General features: G+C 37.7%; 1 long non-coding RNA gene across 1 annotated transcript; it reads left to right on the plus strand.

The window, feature by feature from the left end:
• The first annotated feature begins 17,033 nt into the window (after nt 1-17,033).
• LOC148155985 (uncharacterized) lies at nt 17,034-18,594 on the plus strand. Its single transcript, XR_015764776.1, has 5 exons — nt 17,034-17,336; nt 17,642-17,774; nt 17,956-18,093; nt 18,203-18,308; nt 18,400-18,594. It is a non-coding gene; the product is annotated as an uncharacterized LOC148155985 (long non-coding RNA).
• Nucleotides 18,595-21,733: the final 3,139 nt, after the last annotated feature.

A 21,733-nucleotide genomic window follows, 5' to 3' on the forward strand; every position in this document is an offset into this window, starting at 1 on the left:
AGAACAATGTGTTTCTTTTTCAGGACTTCATTTTTGTCACTGATTAGTGATTGAATTTTTATTTCTGCCATTAAAATAAAAACACTTAATTTTGCACAGATTGTTATTATTATATTGTTTGCCTATTGGTGAAACTGACACACATTTACTAGATTATTCACGTCATTTATGAACATTTTTATGCGCCAGTCCCTCCTTGTTCGTTTCCCACGTTGCTTTCTAACATCCTCCTCCCCCTGCACTGACATCAACACTTTCCACAGCAGTAGATCAGTTGACCTCAGAGGTGATGTAATTGACCTTAAACTGTGTGACACTTCGCACGCACTTCACAATCTGCATAAAACCTGATTTTATTTCAGTTTATTGAATATTAAAACGTACTTGCAAACGTTCAAACTCTCCCACACATAAACTAAAGTTCTTACCTGAAGGAAACATATTAGAAATAAAAAAAAAAGATACAAATAAAACGGAAGCATGGCGAGCGTCATTAATGAAACCTGATTAAATTCACTGCAGCTGCGTCTTTCCTCTTCCTGTCGGCTTTTAGCAAACAGATACTGTAAACGCCCGGGCCATACCATTAACAGCCTACAACCGAGCCTCCTATAAAACAATGGCAGGGACAGCAGTAAGGGCATATGTGAGCGCTAATAGGCAGAGGATGTGAGGGTGAGTGGCCGATGCTATTTCAGTCTGAGGAGGGCTAACAGGCTGGACAGTAAGACAGCTGGAAACGGTAATGGACACGTTCTCCTGGGGTCTGAGGGTGAGGTCAGCGCTCCAAGGCCGAGCCTCTGTTTCTCAGGCGGGCAGGAAAGGCATCGGGAAGGGAGGGTGGGCGGACGGATGGGTAGAGGGATGAGGACATGGAAATATATAAAAAAAGTGAAGCTGATGAGCGCGTGTGAGAGAAGCGGCTGCAGCATGAAGATACACATCCTCATCCTGCAGGACACAAAGGAGGAAGGTTCATCTGCCACACAGGCACTAATCTCTTTTGATTGTTAATTAAAGTAAAATCCACAGCTCACTGTTTGTGTGTGGTCCACTTTTAGCTTAGTACATTTGTATAAATGTAACAGATCTAATCCAAGTATAATTATTTAAAGTATGATAAATATACATACATATGTTTACTTCATTTTGCCAACATCAGAGACACAAAATGTGCATTTTGTGTCTTTGGAGATACAAAATGCACATCGAGCATTTTTTTTTTTTTTAATCTAAACAGGTCATCATATGCATGTAGTTCTCATCTTCCCATCAGTGTGTGACTGAGACACAAAAAAGCATGTAAAGGCCCACCTCAGAATGGTGTGATATGGTCTACCCACAACACTGACCCAGAAATTTCCGCCTTTTCACTTCCATCTGCAAAAATGCAAAAGATAGCAAAAGGTGCACTGGCTGTTCTATCAGTTTTCTCAGAAAAAAAAACAAAAAACAGGTTATCTGGTGTGTATGAATGCTCAGTGCGCTTTGTTGTAAATTCTCTGTGGAGATTGAAAATATAATGGCTGTGAGGCATTGTTTCATATTATCCTGTTCAGTTTTAAGTGACATAATTTCAACATCATTGGGAAAAAAATAAGACCTGGTGAAGTCATTTATTTTTTTATTTTTATTTTTTATTTTTTAGAAAAATATGCTTTTCGTAATGTTTGTGAGGTAATTAACTTGAGTTATAAAATTAAATCAAACGAGACGAAATTAGAAGTTTGCAGAGAAACACGTTTGTCACGATTTTGCTGCTTACCAGGATAATAAGAAAACCGTTTTATTAATCAAAAGCGGCAGCACAACACTGATGCTCAGTTTGCCCTAAGTTAATCTCAGGGGAGTTGAAATGTCAGATCCATGATAAAATAAGGTTCAAGTTTAATTTAACTTAGTTTTATTTGCTTAAATATTATACATATGATCTTTTCAATCAAAATTATATTTTTGGTTAAAACACAAAATAAAACCATAGAAATTAAATGAAAGTTACAAAAAGTGACTATATTCGGAGTGTCATGTGGAAGTTGTGTGTGTGTGTGTGTGTGCGTGTCGAAAAAATATTTGTATGTGTGAGTTTTTGGTGTTTAATGGGGTAGTGAGAGTCCCAGGAAAGAGCCTGGTGGTCCCAGCGAGGCCTTTTGTGCCGTCGGCCACAGACTGATGCCCAAGGAAGTAAGCTGATTAGGGTTTTTTTCTCCCTCACTAAATAATACAGCACAGAAAACCTGGGGACAGCACTCAGGAGGTGTGAGTGTCTGCAAAGTGTACAGAAAAACCTAAAAGAATACTTACAATACAAATAGATGTTTAGCGCATATTAATATTCAATCAACATTGTTATGCCTTAGGAGACTGCACAACCAGAACGACACGGTCAAATGTTTGTAGCCCCGCAGCACACGGCGTCTTATTGTCGTGTTATTTGACTCAAGCTTGATTTATGTTCAGCTGATGAAAACTTCTGCGTCTGTCACATGGATACCATCTCAGAAGGTGTGAAAAAGCTATTTAAGAAAAATGGAAGAGTAGAAGAATTGATTTTGTGGAATAGACCACTAGATATTGATCATTTCTATTGTTTCACATTGAGAACAATTTTAAGAAATCGTGAAATTCTACTAACATTACTACAACTAATCACAATAATAATGATACAAAAAAGATAATAACGAATCTAATTATGCTTTTGGTCCATTTCACACATTTTTAAAACAACTTATGCCATTTTGTTCTTTTGCCGCTTTGGTTCCTTCATATTCAAACATTTTACAAGTATGAAAATTTGATGTTCGAAACCAGATGTTTCATAATGACTAATTTATACTTGCTTTGACAAATGATGACTTCACATATTTTTCCATAATTTAAATGCACCGTTGAAATCGGTTATACAAATATGTGTGACTAATCTCAGTAGTTGTCTTGATAATTTGAAGAAAAATAGTGAACACACAAGAAAAATAATGCGTAGGCACTACTAGGTCCCTTTGACAGCAGCGTGTTTCCCTCTGAATGCTGTTTTAGAGAACAGAGCAGCTCGTATGTTCACATGTGACTTGAACACACACACAATGTGACAATTGGTGATGTAAATTAGTAAAAGCCTGTTTTACAGCAACTCCTCTCACACACTACAACTTGATGTTAGAAATAATCAATGCTCACCGTTAGCAGGAAGGCTAACTGCTGTTCTTATATCTCTTCATGATTAGAAATTGTCCACAACAATCTAACAGACGCATTGTTTCTCACAAGGCTACATTATGGTTTGTTTTCAGTAAAGGAGTGAAACTAGGCTGGGACATATGGACTCCAAGTGGAGGTACAAACTGGATAAGAGCCTCAGGTAACCATAGATGAAATCTTTTTAGATGGTGCTCTTTGCAATTTTTGTACTTTTCATTAAATGCTAGATCAATTTTAAAGAATTTCATCTAATATTAAAACTCAATTCATTGAGCTTATGAGATGAAAAGCAGTTCTGTTAAATCTGGGCTCATTAGAAAACAAAATCTGCTGCATTTTCTGTGGCTTTGTCGACCGACCCGTCTGACTTGGTTCTCTTTGCTTCTGATAATTCTCACTGCCTCTGAACAATCTGCACAATTTGTCTGAATGATTTCATTCTCAGAATATACATTTACGCCTGTGGAAATAAAATAACCCTCATATACTGACATCACTGGCGACCCTAGGTGTACATGAAAGAAAATAAAAAACAAAACACGTCACTATCCTCTCGTCCAGCTCCTGCTCTGGTTAGAGGAAACCAATCTGTGAAGCAAATCAAAGAACAGAGATCTGTCTCAGTCACTTCAACTCATGCATTTACGGTATAGCTTGACTGCCATGGTGATATTATCGGAGTTGTCCGAAGCCACGGTGAGAACAGCCACAGTGAGAACACCCACGGCTCGTCTTGTTTTCTTTTTTCTCAGGTTGTTACTCAAGATTTTGACCCATGATATGAATGACTTTTAACCTCGGTTTCTGCAGGGGAAGTAACGATTTTACTCTGACAGTGATTCTACGAAGTGGGAAGAGATTCAATCAATGCCCAGTTTGGACTTTTTTTCCAATAGTAAGCATAGTTTTTGCTCTTTAACTTGCAGCTGTTTATCTTTGCAATTAGATCTGTGTCTCTAATAAATATAGCAGATTCAGTCATATTGTAGCTCCTGGACATTATCTTTAAATAGCCAAGACTTGTTTTTAACATTCATGTCAGTTAATAGATTTATATATATATATATATATATATATATATATATATATATATATATATATATATATATATATGATTACATACTGAGGTTTTATCCATTGCAGACTGTAAATTAAACAAAATGTGACTTTCAGGTAGAGCAGATATATTTTCATAGATTTTGCAACTGCAAGATTCAACATTGGAATTTTATACAACAGATCAACGCAAAAGAGAACATTATTTGAGAAGTGAAAAGAAAATTGGTTTTCAAAACTTTCAGAGATGTGAAAAATAAAAAAAATACATAATTCTAATCAGCCTCCTTTAGTCAGATTCCCTTAAATAAAATCTTTTGCATCCTACAGCCAGATGAATTGAACCTAATCAAGCAAATAGAGTTCACCTAGGTGATAAGATTGTAGAAGAGTTCAGTTCCACAGAGAACTGTTCAATTAAGTATTCATCAATGGAAAAGAGTACCAATGATCCAGCAGGGGTATAATGAAAGCATTGATCAAACCTTTGAAGTTGTTAAAAGGAAAAAAAACAAAAAAACAGTCAAAACAAAAAGGATGACACGGAAAAAATTTGTTTTTTTAAAGTAAAACTGGAAATGAAATCTAACCCTCATAACTTTAATGTGCAAGTTAAGAAAAGATCAGGAACTCCACAAGTGAGGTCATCTGAAAAAAACTGCTGAGTGAGAAATCAACAACTCTAACGGAGAAAATAAAAACGTTTGAGAATAATCTATGGATGCAATGAGGACCACGACTGTCCAAATGTCATGCCTGTGGGAATTGTTTTTGAGAAAATTAACAAGTAAAGTGGGTCTAGAATTTTACAGAACAGATGAGTCCAAGTCAGAGAGGAAGAGTTCACTAAATCTGCTGGACTCACAAACACTCTGTCAATTCCTTTGCCTTTCCGGGTGAGGGACAAGGATTCACTTCACAATAGTGCACTATTGATTGATTGGATAAAATCCTCATAAAATATATTGAAGCTTAAATTGTAATATTTAGGAAGAAACTTGAGCAAGGTTCTAAAGATGTGACCAAACTAAATATGTATGATCGTATCGACCTCAATGTAGAAATCTCTGTTTCACTGTATTGTTCAAAACTTCATAGAAACCAAGCAACACATTGGAATTAGGGGCAGATTTTCTCCCAATACTGTGCTCTCGTTCTCCAGATAGATTGAAAGGTCAAGTCTTACTAACAAATCAACACCAACGAGGCTCCTTGAACGCTGTTGCTTTGGCCAAAGGATTTGCTCTGTAAACACTGAGCCACCCTGCTGGGTGTGAGTTTTGTGATTAGCAAGAGTGAACCACCACCACCATCTGTCCAACGGCTGAGCTACCTGACCGTCTGAGTGGATGTCTTCGGGCGACTGAAGTCAACATGTTTGGTGGCGGAACGTCTTGTCTGGAAAATTATGGAATTTGATTAACACATTTTCCAGGTCTGGATAAGCATGAAACAAGGAAACCAAGTTTGGAAAATCCATCCTTTCCTTCCTTCATTCCATCCATCCGTTGATCAAAATTGATGGATTTCTTTGTACAGGTTTCGTCTTTGATTTTGTTTCCTAGAGCAGAGACTTTACCTTTACCACACGTTTGTGTTACATCAGCATGGTAAGCCAAAAAAAAATGAAAATGCAAACGTCAAAGACGTTACAGGACACTCTGACAGTATGGGGCCATGTGAAAGAACATTTAACGTTTCTGTGAAGAGGCGTTGCGATTGTCCAATAAACACACGGGAATTAAACAAGCTCCGATTCCTCTGCAAGGTAGAGAACGGAGAGTGTGACACGATTTAAATGCAGGAATCTGCTTGCAGACAGTGTCAGTCATGTCAACCACAAGGTTAAATATAATATAGTCTAACAAGCCATACGCTCATGTCCTTTCTCTCGTAAAAAAAAAAAAAAAAAATACCACGTAAAGCTGATAACAAGCCCAGGAGGTGAGTAAACTGTTGAGCGCTGAAGAAACACAGCAGCCATCTGCGATGCAGCTTCCTCTCCACCTCCCCCAGTTCGCAGACGTCTTGCAACACAACTGTAAAACAGTCGGTTTTCCTTCTGTACATGTGAAAATGAGGCCGATCGATTGAGCTGTAGCTGAGCGCAGGGAGATGTTGACGTTGTGCGGCTGAGCCCTGAGCGAGCTGCTGGTAGGTCGTCGGGTCACACACCCACCCACTCCTCATTTCCCATACTGCACTGCTGACATGGCAGAGCTCAGAAGTGTGCTGTGTGCTGCTTTTTAAAGAGGGGATCTTTGGGTTTTAACCACTCCTTCGTTATCTGCAGCTTTATTTATGCAATATAAATGTATTTATATGGTACACAGGATGGGCAAAAGATGAATGTAGTGCAGATTTTTTCCTGTTGAAGGGTACAAGATGATGTTTAGGGGGGAAGCTTATCTTGTTGTGAGTTTGTGGGCATAGTAAGTGGGTTACCCTTCAGTATTTTGTTATGCACTTGCACAGTTTTGTGTTTGTTTGTTTTAGTTACCATAAGACTTGTGGTGTGTGGTACACACCAGTTCTGCAATACACTAATTTATGCCGTGCGATACCAGCCACTAAATGTGCCAGTATATGTTTGTTAGGGCATAAATTAATATGTTTGTTAGGGCATATATATATATATATATATATATATATATATATATATATATATATATACACACACACACATACACACACACAATTCCCTTGTCTTATCCTGAAGATAAATTATGAGGAAAATCATTTATTTCAGCAAATTCCTGTTTTTGTTCTCCAATAAGCAGAGATACTATCTGTATTTATACCCAAGATAGAAAACAGATTAGAAATATATCAAAGATGGATAATCTATTATCATCTATAGAACTTGGTTTTATTTTTGGGCTGTTTAAAACTTTACATTTTGAATGCAGCAGCTCCCCTGGGATTAAAAATAAACATGAGGTAAAACATGAATCCACTGCAACTCAAACTAAAAAACAAAAAAAAAAACACAACCTACAAACCCATTCCAGGAAGCAATCTATGCAGCGTTCTGGAGCAATCCCAGTCCTATCCCAGTACCGTGCTGGAATTTACTGAGGTTTTGAGCGTGAACCAATTCTTTTACAAATGTCTGTAGAAGCAGTCAGCATGTCTGGCTGCTGGATTTTATTCTCATTTCCTGGATTGGAATAGTTCAATTCAGTGATTTTTCGTAGGTGAGGGAATACTTTTGGCCACATTTAAGCCTAAGCAGAAACAAATTCTTTATTTTGGCTTTTATTTTAAGAGAATAACACTTTATTGTTGCTCATGCTCTACGTCAAGTTCTTCTTTCTCTCCAAATCTGACATCAACAGAAAGTGCCTGTTATATTGTATACTAGATTATATATCTAAACCTTTATCACAGCAGTATAAGCAACTGAAGCATTTTTTTTTTTACTTTTATTTTCAGCAACATTAAGTAAAAAAGGGTGTGATGGTCAAGAGATGTTAATGGCACAATATAAAGATGGTCAAGACTGAAGAATTTGAAAGAGAAATGATTTGTGAATTAATGGCTGATGGGCTTAATTTGAATCGGAGCCTCAAAATTTACTTTGTGTTCCTTTCACTGGTGAAGGTGCTGATTTTTTCCTATTTAAAATTTAAAAAATAAACATTGTATTAAACACACATTTATTAGAACATACATGCATCTTGCCCGTTTTGTAATTCCAAAATGCCTAAAAAAGTTTAAAAAAAAAAATTCACCTCTATTAATACATTATTTGAGAGATTGAAATGCACATTGCACTGATGTTTCTTTCTTCTCTGAAGATCGCTATTGAGCTATTTTCAGCATTCTGTCTTCAACATCACTTCTTCGGTCTGGATGCTTGTATTCTTCAGCTCTGGCCTTCAGTTTTTCTGTGCAAAGTCCATATTTGAATCTATGCATCACAATGGGGAAAAAAAAGCCAGAGGTGAACTTTTTTTTTTTTTTTTTTTTTTGCAGAGGTTATTAAACCCAAAGCCTTTCTGACTTTGATTTGGCTTTATTTTTAGCACTTTATGGAGTTATATTTGCAGAATGTTACACGAAAGTTTTACAACAGTACTTCCAAACTCCAATTTTCTTATCAGTTACAAATTGCGTGTGAGGGCAGGTAGGTCGAACAGGAGAAAGACACTTATTTTTAAATAATGAATAATCGCTTTAAGAGCGCACAGCCAAATTGGTGCAAAAAACTGCTGCTGCCATTTCCCCAAAAAAAAGGTTACCAATTTTGTCAATTTTCTCAAGCTGCTTCCAGAGGACAGCTGCAGCGTTAAATAGACATTTATCAGGAATCTGGAATAAAAAAAAAAAAAAGAAAAAAAAAGAGAAAAGAAATCAAAAACGCAGAAGCTAGGATGTCAGATCAAGGTTGGTAAGTTGCAGAAAAGTGGAGGCAATTTAGCAAAGTTGTTTTTGTCAATGAAAGAGCTATCCCTGTTAACCAGCTCCTCGTGAACAGAAGACACTGGGCTCATTTTCAGTGTTGTTGTGTGAGTCAGCTCCTCTGTTCTTGTGGATGACTTTTTCTTTTTCGTGGCTGAGTCATCCCTTTATACAAACGACTGATGGATTATTTATACAGTAATTGAATGAACGTGGTGGTGTCGAAACAAGAATGAACGCTGGACACGACTTCATTGGGAGTTCTCGTCTACGCTGCTGTGTCGCTTCTCTTAAATCTGCATGTGAATCTACTTTTGCCGTGATTAAAACAATAAAAACCTCCAGGAGCTATTTTATTTTTTCTATAATGAGACCTGAAAAATGTGCATAAATTATGTAAAAGTCTGAAAGTTTGAAATAGTTTGCGGAAACAATCGCCTTTGGCAGGGAAAAACCGCTTGAATAAACATGGTGAATGAGGCGGGTAAAAGGTGAAAACTGGGAGTACAAGGAGAATTAGAAATAGAAAATGCAGTATATAAGTAAAAGATGGCTGGATAGATGGATAAGGGAGGGTGGGAGTGATGGAGAGAAGCTCAGAAAGAAAAAGAGAAGTGTGAGTTTGGCTCAGTGAGAGCAGCTGTATAGAGGACACTGTGGGTGGAAGTGGTAGAGTCGTGGGTGAGCTCAGAGTTTAACTGCCAACCCTCCCTGGTCTCTCAAACTGCCCGTCACACGCTTTTGCACACACACGCGCGCGCACACGCGCAGTTAACTTACATGCTCCTCTTGCACGTGCACACACAACTTTCTGCCTGCAGAGTTCCAAGTTGACAACCTGGGAAAACTTTCTGTCGTTTAATGCGTGTCAGACACGAGAGGAATCTACCCCCCGTAATGAGACGTGTGCTTTCCGTCACCCTCGGTGTTCATATTGTTGGAGACAAGTGCGTTGCGATAACAGTTAAGCCCTGTGCCGGTGCACCCAAATGGAGGGGCCAAACGCAGTTGTGTACATGAACCGTTTGACATTTTGGACACCATGCCTCAAATGGAGGAATATGAGGCGTGGGTGAGGCGGGGGTTGTGTGTAGTCAATTGCAGGTTTCCTCTGCTTGCAGAAACTTCTGCTGTGATAAATAATGAGAGCAGCAGCAGATGCAGAAATAGTAGTACCCCCCCACCCCCTGCCTCCACCTCCTTCCTTCCCTTGTCCCTGTGGTCCGCTCCTACGGAGCTCCAGTCCAGCCGTGACTTTTCCAAGTGATCCCCTCCCTTCTGCCTCCTCAGTTATGGTTAGCATGCCGGCTAAATCTGTAGCCGTGCGTCTGTAATTAGGCTTCTTCTGTGCTGGACTGAGTGCTACACACTGGCAGCTGGCAAGCCAGAGGAGTGTAAACACACACACACACACACACACACACGCACACACACGTGTGCACGGTGAGAAGCACGAGCGATTGCACGCGCTTTATCTCATGTAAAATAAGTGCACAGAGGGTAAGCTAGGACAACACTTTCATACAGTCCCTGGCCTTCACCGAAATGTTTCTTCATGAATTCTGCAGTGCATCAATCGTCTCCTCTTCTGACATTTTTTCTTTTATTTCAGCCTTTTTCATTTGTCCTCTTCCCCTCAACCTCGCTCAGCTGCAGATAGCCTCTCCCCCTTACTAAACCCATCTCGTCCCACTGGCGTCGAGTACAGAGTGGGCAGGTTGACCTGACAACGATAAAAACCAAAGTAGGCACGAGAGCTTTTTACCACCTATACATGTTAGAGCAGTAAAAAAAAAAAAAGAAAAAAGAAAAAAGAAAAGAAACAAGATATGTTGCTTCAGCAGCGAGGGGGCTCCAGCTGCAGGCAAAATCCACATGAAAAAGCAGAGGGGCAGACACCTGCAGGTGTGCAAAAAATGTCGAGTAAGTAAAATAATGCAACATGTCGGTGACAGCTGCACTGCCCTGCAAAAGTATCCACATCCCTTGAACTTTGTCATTTTTTAAAATATTAATCTTTAAGGGAATTTATATGAAAGATTAACACATAAGGCGGATATGTGTCACTGAGGTCAATGTCTGGGTCAAATGAATTACTCAAACAACTTCTTACTGTCCTAAAGGCCTATGCATACAAAAAACAGAAGCACACAGCAATATATTTAGATAAACACGGCTCGAGTAAAATGAGCTTGACAAAAACAAGGATTACAAAAGTAAACCTATGAACAATTAATTATGAGTAATGTCCTGTACTTTTTTTCTGAAGTTCAAATTAAGAGCAGCAACAAAAGAAGTTAGATCATCTTTGTTTTGTTTTTTTAATTTTTGAGCTGGGCCTTTAGCATCTCAGATGTTTAACTTGGTGTTCTGCTTGCAGCACAAAGGAAAGTAAATGGTAAAGGATTTTCAAATGTTACAAATGCAAACCTGAAAAGTGTGGCGTGCTTTTAAATTTTGTCACCGTTTTGAAGAATGTTGACTATTTACAGAAACACAGCCTAAGGCTTTTTTTTGGAGGAGTGTATTTATCATTTTTGACTATTCTATTTTGCAAAACAGCTAAAAAAAAAAAAAAAAAAAAAAAAGAGGATGGGCACTGTTTACAGACTCATAAATAAATTGGAATATTACTGAAAAGCCCTTTTATTTCCAAAAGAATCACATATAGATTATTTACACACAGGTGTTTGATGGTCTTGATCTCTGACTATTATAATGATTTTATACTTACAGGTGCTGAAAACATAGCATTTAAAATTAAAGTATGATATCAGACTAATAAAGCATGCTTAATAGCTAAAAATACCTTCTTAAAGGCTGTCATTTTCAAAAGGTACATTTAATCAGACAAAAGAGCCTGTTCTGAATGCATAAATTAATCTACTGAATATGACTGAATAACTAGCAAGTTTCAAGTCTTGCCACAGATTCCCAATTATATTTGGGTCTGGGCTTTGATTGGTCCATTCTGCTTTTACTTTGTTGGAGGGTGGACTGCTGTTGAAGTCTCTTTTGCAGGCCTTGTTCTGTCCTCTCATCTACTCTCACCAGCTTTCCCTGCTGAAAACAAATCCCCTCCAGATAATGTAGTAATCCAGACCATGTTTTATAGCAAGCAGGGTTTTTTTTTTTAGGGTGATCCTTAGTGTTGGTTTTTCTGTACAAAAAGTATTTTGCATGCAGGCCAGATTCTGTTTAATAATTCTATTTCTCCTCCGATCTGAACACATTCTCCTACATGTTTGCTGCACCTCTCGCTTGACTTGTCGCAAACAATCAACATTAGGTCAGATTTATGGAGTGCACCGTTGTTAATAATAATTGTAGCAACATAATCCCCCCATCTGCATCTCCAGCTGCTGTAGAGTTACTATGGGCCTCTTGCTCAGCCTGTCAGTTTAGGTGGCCAGTTAGGTTCATAGATACGCCATACTTTGTCTACCTTAAAACAGCGGACTGAGAAATACTCCACGATATGCTTAAAAACTTGGGATACTGTTTTGTAACAATTTGAACGTGTTCTATTGTTTTTACTTCACAATTATGTGCCAATTTGTGCTGGTTTCTTATAAAACCTCTAATAAAATACAATAACGTGCAATACTGTACAGCGAGATAAACGTCAGACTAAAGCCCTCAGCTTATTGACAGCCCTTAGCCCTCGGAAAGTCAAGTGTCTTCCACAGTCGCGTCTAAAAAGTTTAAATGAAATGTTTCCTGTCCTTTCACTGATGCACGTTTCTCTCCTTTTCATTGACACCCGTCACTTGCGTTTTTTGTGGTTTTTAACTGCATGCTCGTTTCTGACAAGAGCTTCCAATTCCCTGACGAGATGAAAGGCGTCCAGGCCACTCATTTGTGTCAGCGTGTGGTTTCGTCCGCTGCGCCAGGACACTCTCGAGCTCCGCCGGTCCCTGTAGTCACATCCCCAACCAGCCCACATGTCTTATTTTGGCTGCTCTGAACTGCAAAACCCACAATCCTCTGCTGACCAGAGCCCTCTCCTCTCTGCTGGCCATAATGATAATGTGGATATTGATAGACCAGGGGGATTATTATCATTCACTGAATATAAGTTTTTATTGTCGTGCATTTGACTGGCTCTGTCTGGAAAACAGTAAACAAGTTAGTACGAAGGAGCTGAAGTTGTTTTCTCCGTAAACTGAGGTTTCCTCTCAGAGTATTTTAGGTGAAAGGAAAAAAAAAAATAAATGGGTTTATTGATACGACTAAAATACATGCTCTAAAAATATTCAAAACAAATCAAAAGAAAACATCATAAGGCGCTCTATGAAAATGTAAAAAGCTGAATATGTGGGCAGGAGGAGGAAAAACGGAGAGTGGCCACGGAGAAAGTGAGCACTTTTCCTTTCAGCGATATGTTCATTTCTCAGTATTTTATCTGAACTGATCAGCGGCTCGGAGTCTCATTTGTTATCAGAGAAAAGAAACAGAGAAAAAAAAAATACTACGCTTCTTGTAAAGCACATAAATAAAATATTTTTTTTATAAAGGCACTTTTGGCTTTATTTCAGGAGCGGTGGCTAATTAGACAGCTGTGAGCTGGAATCTGACCTCTGGTGAACCAGATACATAATATAAAAGTCTTTAGTTGGTTTTTCTTCCATTAGGCTTTAATGTAGGAACATCACTGTGTTGCAGAGTTCCAAAAACCTTTATCCTAATATTACAGATAATGTATATAGAAATATATATACTGCTTGTATGAACAGCAAGACAATATATTTTCTGACATTTATTAATTTTCTGAGAGGCATTGGAGCTGTGAGATGAGATGTATAAGCTGCCCACAGTAAAAAACAAACAAAGGTATAAAATTGTCAAATGGAAAAAGCATGTTTTTAAATAAATTCCTGTTGTCGTATTTTATTCTTTTAATCACCATTTTCACAATTGGAGTTCTTCTAAAAAGGATAAAGTCCTATGAGAAGGTATTTTACACCCTTACAGATTTCTTCTCTTTTTGCTTTTTTGTCACATTAAAATGTTTCAGATCATTAAATGCATTTTAATGACGCTCAGTAATAACCCAAAAAGTAAATCCAAAGAGCAAATTTTAAATGATGGAAACAACCTGACTCTATGTGGGAAAAAAATGACCAGCCCTGTTAACTGGTTGCTGCCATTCTGGGTGGCAACAACTGTAATCAAGCATTTGCAATTGCCAGCAATCAATTGATCACGGATGTAATATAAAATGAATTAATGTGGGGGGAAAAAATAAAATCATCATGCTTGCATTGCGGGGTTATTTACATGGAAGTTGGTAATTATTTGAATGGAAAAAGTAGGTAGGATGTGATGTGCCGGTGATCTTCCTGTGTGAAAAACACACCGAGAATGGAACATGTGAAGAGATTCTGGTCAAAGGTACTGTGAAAAACAAAGTGGTGTAAAAGTTCAAAACGTTATGCTGATGTTCTTATGTATAGATATGTATCTATACATAGATATATATTTCTATGTAAATATTAAGGGATATGGGGAAGTATGGCCAATAAATCAAGAAACTGCATTTCCTCCGTGACTTCTTTACCAATTTAAAACTTTTCTTTTTGAAACAAACAGCTGGTAATTAGCACATTAAGTAAGACATCCATAGTCTGAAGACTTATCACTGCTTATTAATGATTAGTCCCAGTTATTTGCTCTAATTAGTTTTCTTTTTTCCCCCCATTTCGACTAAAGCCCAGGGGATCTCGCTGAATCTTTAATTGCTAAAAGCTCCATATGTTGACAGGCAGTCACACATTGACATACAGTGTATTTGGTGCTGAACAGGTACTCTGCTGGTTTCCATAGCGTTTCTTCTTTAACAGATGGACTCCTATGAACCAAAGGTTTCATACACCTCACTTCATCTATGTATCAGTTTGCGGGAAGAGAACCGAAACTTCTTGCTCAGTCTCTCGTTCTCAAGCGTCTCCGTCACATCTCCACCAGCGGTAGAGTCTCTGCTGTGACCCGCAGATGGATAGTGTTGCTGTTTAAGGGCCCTGCTGAGAAAACCACAACAGACTGAAGGGAGGTATCGAGACCTGCTGATAACAGACACCCTAACCTTTAAAGACGTCTCTCTCTCTTTCTCTCTCTTTCTTTCTGCGGAGGGGAATAAATCCTACACCACATCCTGTCAAACCCCACATCATCACGGCCTCGACGCGACTTCTGCAAAAATCAGCATGAAAGCTGCACCACGAAACATGTGGGCCAGCAAAACGATTGAAACCAAAAGAAAACTTTTGCTTTCTGGTCTCATTTGTTATTAGCAGAAGACAAAGAGTTAACGCTTTTTAGTGGCGCAGTCACAACGCCTGTCCCTCAGCGACTGCGTTGTTGCCTAACCAGAGCTCTCCCACCTCCTCTCTCAGTGGGTCAGCTGTGCCCAGGGTGTGTGGGATGGCGTTGTATGTTGAGGGAGAGGGAATCTGTGTGAAAACTGTGTAGGAGAGGCTTAGAAAAACATTACGGCCTGGCAGATGAGGTGTGGGGGGAGCGGGACGAGGAGGAGATCAGAGGGGCGGGCAGTGGAAGGGAGCATGTTGGGTTGGGGGTGGTGTGGTGCATAGGTATGACAGAAGGGGGAGGTGGGAGTTTTTTTGTTTGCGTGTGTGTGCGTGTGTGTGCGTGTGTGTGTGTGTGTGTGTGTGTGTGTAAGGGGTGGAGGTGGCTGCTGAGGTAATATCTCTGGGAGAGTGGTTAGATCATGTTCCTCTCCCTGTCTTCTCATGCTGTGGGTGGGGCCTTGTGGCGGGGCTGGCTGGAAAGGAGGGAGGAAACGGAGAGGCAGAGAATGAACAAAATAAAAGAAAGAGGGAGAAGTGGGAAGGGACATGGTGAGAGATGGCAGAGCCGACGGTTCTCACTGACGCAGCATCGTCAGTACACTACTCATGTGGCAAGGCTGGTTGTACATGAATCTTTATCTCTTTTTGTTTTTGTGTGATCATACATTTTTCTCGTGAGAGATCTTTTTTCATTTAAACATTTAGATTCACAAAAAAAGAGAAATCCGTCATCAAAATCATTTTGAACATACAAAGAATTACTCCAAAGTCTTCAAAACCAATAATCCAAGCTGGAAATATGATAAGAATTATAATTGTAAGATGATTATTTAAACTACATAAGAGTTTCTCATTGCTATTTACATGGTTTGATACTTCAGCCATAACATTATGACCATCTGTTTACCGGTGAGTAGCCTGCTTCCCTTTTCCAGGAATCCAGATTTTATTGTTTCTTTCTTCACAGCATCATGATCAGGTAATACACCGAGTCTTATTCACTTTTTTCTTTGCATTAATTAACAGTTTTTACCTGGCAGATACCTCTGCATTTACTTTAAAGTGACAATTAAAATGATGTGTGAAATTAGTGAGAATTGGCAGGGCGGTGTCATAGAAGAAAACAGATTTTGTAATTACAAGTAGTAATCTGGATCTAGAAAGTTTTAAACAAATTAAACAATTTGATTTGGATTTTCAGTTTTCCACCTCCTGGTCTCTTTATATTAGTCTTGATGAGCAGGTCTTGTTGATCTAATATTTGTCAAATTATGCACATGAGCAGGCAACAATATCAATAAAACGTTGCTTGTATAATTGTAATAGTAAGGGATGCTCTTGTCCAATCCCAAATTGTTTGTCTCTTTCACTTGATTCATACAATCCCAGGTGAAAAAAAGTATACTTTAGTATATTTCAAACATACTTACATTTGTGAAAGTACACTTTAAGTATACTAAGTATTAAGTGTACTACCTATAACTATATCTGAAGTATACTGAAAGTATACTTGTACCAAAATGCACTTTTAATATATTAAATAAAAGTATACTTTAAGTGAACAAAATATATATTTGCCCAAGTCTAAATATACTCAAGTATATTTACAATATATTTTGTGTATATTTTAAAATATATGCTCAAAATAGAATTTTTTAAAATTCACTTAACACTACTTTAGATTATTATTTTCAGTATGTTTTAAATTACATCTCGGTGTAAATTTTAGGCTAATAAAGTATGTCTTAATTTTCTTTATTTAACCAGGTGAACCCAGTTGAGATCGAAGAGGGACCTGGGCAGAAGTCTGCAACACGCAGCAACCCGATTATAAAATAAAACTAATTAAAACTTATGCAGAAGTATGTCTTTTAGTGTGTTTAATGTAATATGTAGGCATACTTTTTAAGTACCTAAAAAGTATGAATTTAATAATCTTAATAATCTTTTAATATTTATTAAAACTGCATACAATAAAAAATTATAATCATGATGTAATGTTTAAAAAAGTACCCAATCCATTTTCAGATGTGTAATGTAAAACCTTATAATTATTAGCTCCAGTTCATACTCCAGACCAGATGGTGGCGGTATTGCACACTTTCATTTAAAAAGCGCCACAAAGAGAAGAAAAAACTTGAAGCAGGGAAGATAACAGACGCTGTTCAAATTCGCCATTTTTACTCGCATAATATTGCCTTAAAAGTAGAGAGGGCCTTGACAATAGTTACTAATTTTGGTAAATTCAAGCTGGTGACGTCCTAGTCCGAGTTGGACGACAACACAACGGGACAGCAACCGATGGAAATGAAATGTGTGTCACAAAAGGATCCCGGAGGGACGAAGGCTGCTAAATATTGCTAGCTGGTGGTAAGTTTGCTCATTAATTATCTTTGTTTAATTATAAACAGTGCAGTAAAGATATATAACTTACGTTGGTTTCATAAATAATTATTTTATCAATTTTATTGTGACTTGTATGATTATTACTATAGTAATCATTCAGCTTCATGTTATAACTGCATGGAGGCTGTTTGTTGCGTCTTTTACTTTAATTCATAAACTAACCTGGTTTTAATTAAGCTCCATAAGACAGAGAGACTTTGATATTGTGAGGTTGTTGTTCTAACTCGTTCATCAATGTTTTTATCTTCTACATATGTTTGCATTCTAAGCAAATGAAGATGAAAGAGGAAGCCAGAGAAATCAGGTGTTAGGAAACTAAAGACTTTCTCAGTCAGAAGAAGCTCTGACTCCACCAGATCACCAACCAGCTCTAAGGATGAACCTTCACATCGTCTTCATGATGTAAGTTTGTTTTTGGTTGTTTAATGAGGAGCTAGCTACATTTTCAACAAGAAAAACTGGTGCGTTACCAACACCAAGTACTTAATAAACATGATTTGATTTAAAGGTAACTGGACAGAATTTTTCTCCTTGTTAATCTAACATTTCTCTTTCATACATTTTATTTTTTGTTGGCTTTCAGGGCCCTGTGATGGACTGGTGACCTGTCCAGGGTGAACCCTGCCTCTCATCTGATGGAGGCTGGAGATGGGCACCACCAGCCCCCCTCACCACCCTGCAAGGATCAGCATGTTCAGATCATGGATGGAAAGATTTTAAGGTCGTTTGTCTCCTTAAGTCCACACCTAAAACAGCTTCATAGTTATTGCCAACATCAACTGATTCTATGACATTGCTGACTATTTTTTTTCTACTTCTAACATAAACAGGCAAAGAAGACACCCAGAAATATTTTTCCACCCCAGGCATCCGGTCCCAATCATCATCAGTTCTGATGATGTCACATACATGGCAAGTCCATAACGTCTTAAAATTGTAAGTATTATTTTTTTATTTGCCATTTTTCTGTTCTCTTTAAATACAAATGCTTTCTCTGTTTAATTGCTCTATTGTTCTTTTTTTGTAGGTTTCCGCAAGGTGCAGTGAACGGGAATGTTCTGTCATTGACCCTCACTTTCATTTTGTATTGTCACACTTAAATTTTCACGTTCATTGTGTTCACTTTTGATGTGTAAACTGATAATTTATGTAAAGTTCATAAAGTTGTGAGTAAAACTGGACAATTTTAAAATGATGCTAATAAAACAAAATATTTGAATTACCTTGAACATCTTGTGTAATTAATCTTTCTATGTAATAGTAACATAAAACATTGTAAGTACTGTAGTGTAGTTATGCATGTAATGTACAAAGACTTATCAAAATTGTACTTTATTAGCAATAGCAGTAAATCAAAAATAAAAATTAAGTAATTTATATACATTAATTATATATTAGTAGTATATTTAAATATATTAAAAGTATATTTTTAATATCATTCTATGACAGAATTAGTACACTCAATATAAAAATGAAGCTGTTGAATATTACATTTAAGTATACTTTAAGTATACTAAGTACAACTTGAAGTTGTTCCAAAAAAGTATAGTGAAGTATACTAAGTATACTAAAAGTTGTAATTTTATACAACTTAAGTGCTACTAAAGTACAAAATTAGTTGTTCCTAAATAGTAAAGCTTAAGTACATCAAAGTATACTAAAGCATACTTTTTTTTTTTTTTTTGCTTGGGATGATTAAAATGACTTACCAATATCTGTACTTAGTGTGATTTTATGTCATCTTCACCTCTTGTGAGCAGAGCAGTCACTTTTTGCACAACCACCTTTGTAAAATTGCGGCCTACTTTCATGTCCAAGATTTTCGAATCTGCACGTTATGTGTCGATGCAATGAATCTGGGTTTTCCCAAACAATCTAAGCGGTTTTTTTTTTTTTTGGCCATTTACAGTGAGATTGAGAGTGAACAACACAGGCTTGGGTGTCGCAGCTTCCCGTCTTTCTGTGTTTCGTCACATGCACTGTGCACTCTGCTCAGACAGCTGTCAGGGTGAAGAAGAGCTGAGCAGAGAGCAGCTCAAAAACAAGTTACTGAACATTTTCTGCAAGTTTTTTTCATCTGCACACAACTAGAAAAAAAAACACTGAAATATGTTGTGAGTCAATATATTATTGAGTCATATTAAACCTTATTATACATGCTAACATTCTCTTCAGCAAATTGAAGAGCGTAGCAAGGTGTGGGTTTATTGATGGCTGTAGCTGTTTGGGACTTCAGATATAAGAGATATAAGATTGTTTCTGTCCTACAGAAACTTGTCTCTAAAAAAAAAACCTCTCTGTGTCCAAAACAGATTTACGGGTGAACAAGATAAGAGAGATTTTCACACGTCTACACTCTAAAACTCAGTCGCTCCAAAGCATCCGAGTGACTGAGTTTTTGGGTGTAGACGTGTGAACTTTAGTACGTTAGACCGTCCTGGAAAAGATATTTCATTAAGTTTAGAAGGTGAAGTTCACGTACAGATTCAGTAAAACACAAGAGCAATACATTTCAAGTTTATATTTCTTCAAAATTTGATGATTAACTTCATGGTTATGAAATACCAACATTTTAATTTTGCATAAGAACATGTTTTTTTTTTTGCTGAGAGAGTGATGTTATCTAATGGTGTTGCTTCACCGTGTTTTATCAAGGTAAAGTCAGCAGAGCCGCCTTCCAGGAAGTTTACAGCACCTACTGCTTCCTTCTGCTGACAAGTTTTATGGAGATGCTTATTTTGTTGTACTTGTCACATGCTAACAATGCAGCAGTACCAATATCTACTAAATTGACCGTGGTATAACTAGGGATGATTTTTTTTAAATTCATCTTAATTAATGGGGGGTTAGGGGGGAGACATGTGATTTCCTTTAACATAAGTCAAGATAATCTAAGCTAGCCAAAATCTTTAGCATATAAGCTAAATATTTGTTGCCTTTTTGACCTGCACTACTGATGTAAAACAACTTTTCAATTAAATCCTGACTTATTGAGTTACTCCTATATTTTAACAAAGTATTGGCTTTTAGAGATATCCTTTATTGTCCCTCTGTGTGGAAATAAGAGTAACAGGGAAGATGAAAGCATGCAGATTTACACAAAGGAAAAACTAACTAAATAAATAAAATAAAAATAAGAGACTTTCATGTAAGGGCAAAAATCACAACATAAACGTACTGCATCATTACTGGGACTCAAATAACTGTAATGTCATTTACATTAACCTTTAAACCTGAATAGAAAAACCGTCCTGCATTCCCCATTTCGTGGTCTGATCTCTCCCCGTTAGCACTCTTTTACGCAAACTATCCCACAACGTTGTAGTTCTGTGCGACCCATCACAATGACACACAAAGAGGGCAATTACTAACAGCCCAAAGGGAGTGGTGAATGTGCAGTAGGGGGTGTTTTTTGGACTCAAACCAATGCATAAAACCTGATACAGTGTGAAAACAATGGGTCCATGGCGACAGCCTTCATGTGGATTCCTCCTGACACCACCGCTGTGAACTCTCTGGTAGGTAGTCAATGCTTGCTTCAAGCAGCGTACACCTACAGCTGAGTGCCACATTGTGACTGAGGGCTGATTCACACACGTTTGCATATGCGGTTGTATTTTTTCCGTCATGTAGCACAAATACTCTGGTGAAGAGACTTTGTTGTAATTCTCCACAGTGCCTAACGTTTTAGAGTAAAGTTAGACTGTGAGTGTCGTGTAAACAGTTAAGCTCGTAAGCCGTAGCACGTTTACCCTTTCTTAGTTTTCAGCCCTTTTTAGCTCCCTCCCTATTCCTGGTATGGTGAAGCACGTTAAACTGGTTTTATGGTGGCTACGGTGGCACATCTGTGAAATTTCTCTTGTCCTAAATGATGGATAGCATGTTGGTTTCTAAACCAGCAGATCCCACCTTGTCACGAACAGCCTCACCTCTGGGCGTATCAGTTTATTGTATCTTTATTGGAGCACTTAAACTAAAATACGGCAGGGTTGTAATTAAGACAACCTGAGGCAAATGCTGTAAAACAGAGGTTACCAGGGCTGATGAGGATAGTTAGGGTCACATGTTTGAGTGAGATTATCTACACGTTTCTTTCACACAACTTAAAATTATTGCATTGAATGTTTTCCTTCTTCAATTATATGACTTTTCATGAGCAGTTTGTTCTTTAATAAAAATGTGTTGGTTAGATCTTTATATCATTCACATCAAGTTTGACAAGAGGAAAAAATAACATGCTTCCAAACATTGGTCCAAAATCAGACAAAATAAGTGTGACACCAACTATCAAATATTATAACTCGTTTTAAAAAGATACGTTTGAATTAATGTAAATGCTTGACTCAAAATATGCCAAATTC

The sequence above is a fragment of the Poecilia mexicana genome, unplaced genomic scaffold (genome assembly GCF_051168715.1).
Source record: "Poecilia mexicana isolate PSO_F unplaced genomic scaffold, ASM5116871v1 scaffold_12, whole genome shotgun sequence".
NCBI classification, from domain to species: Eukaryota; Metazoa; Chordata; class Actinopteri; order Cyprinodontiformes; family Poeciliidae; genus Poecilia; species Poecilia mexicana.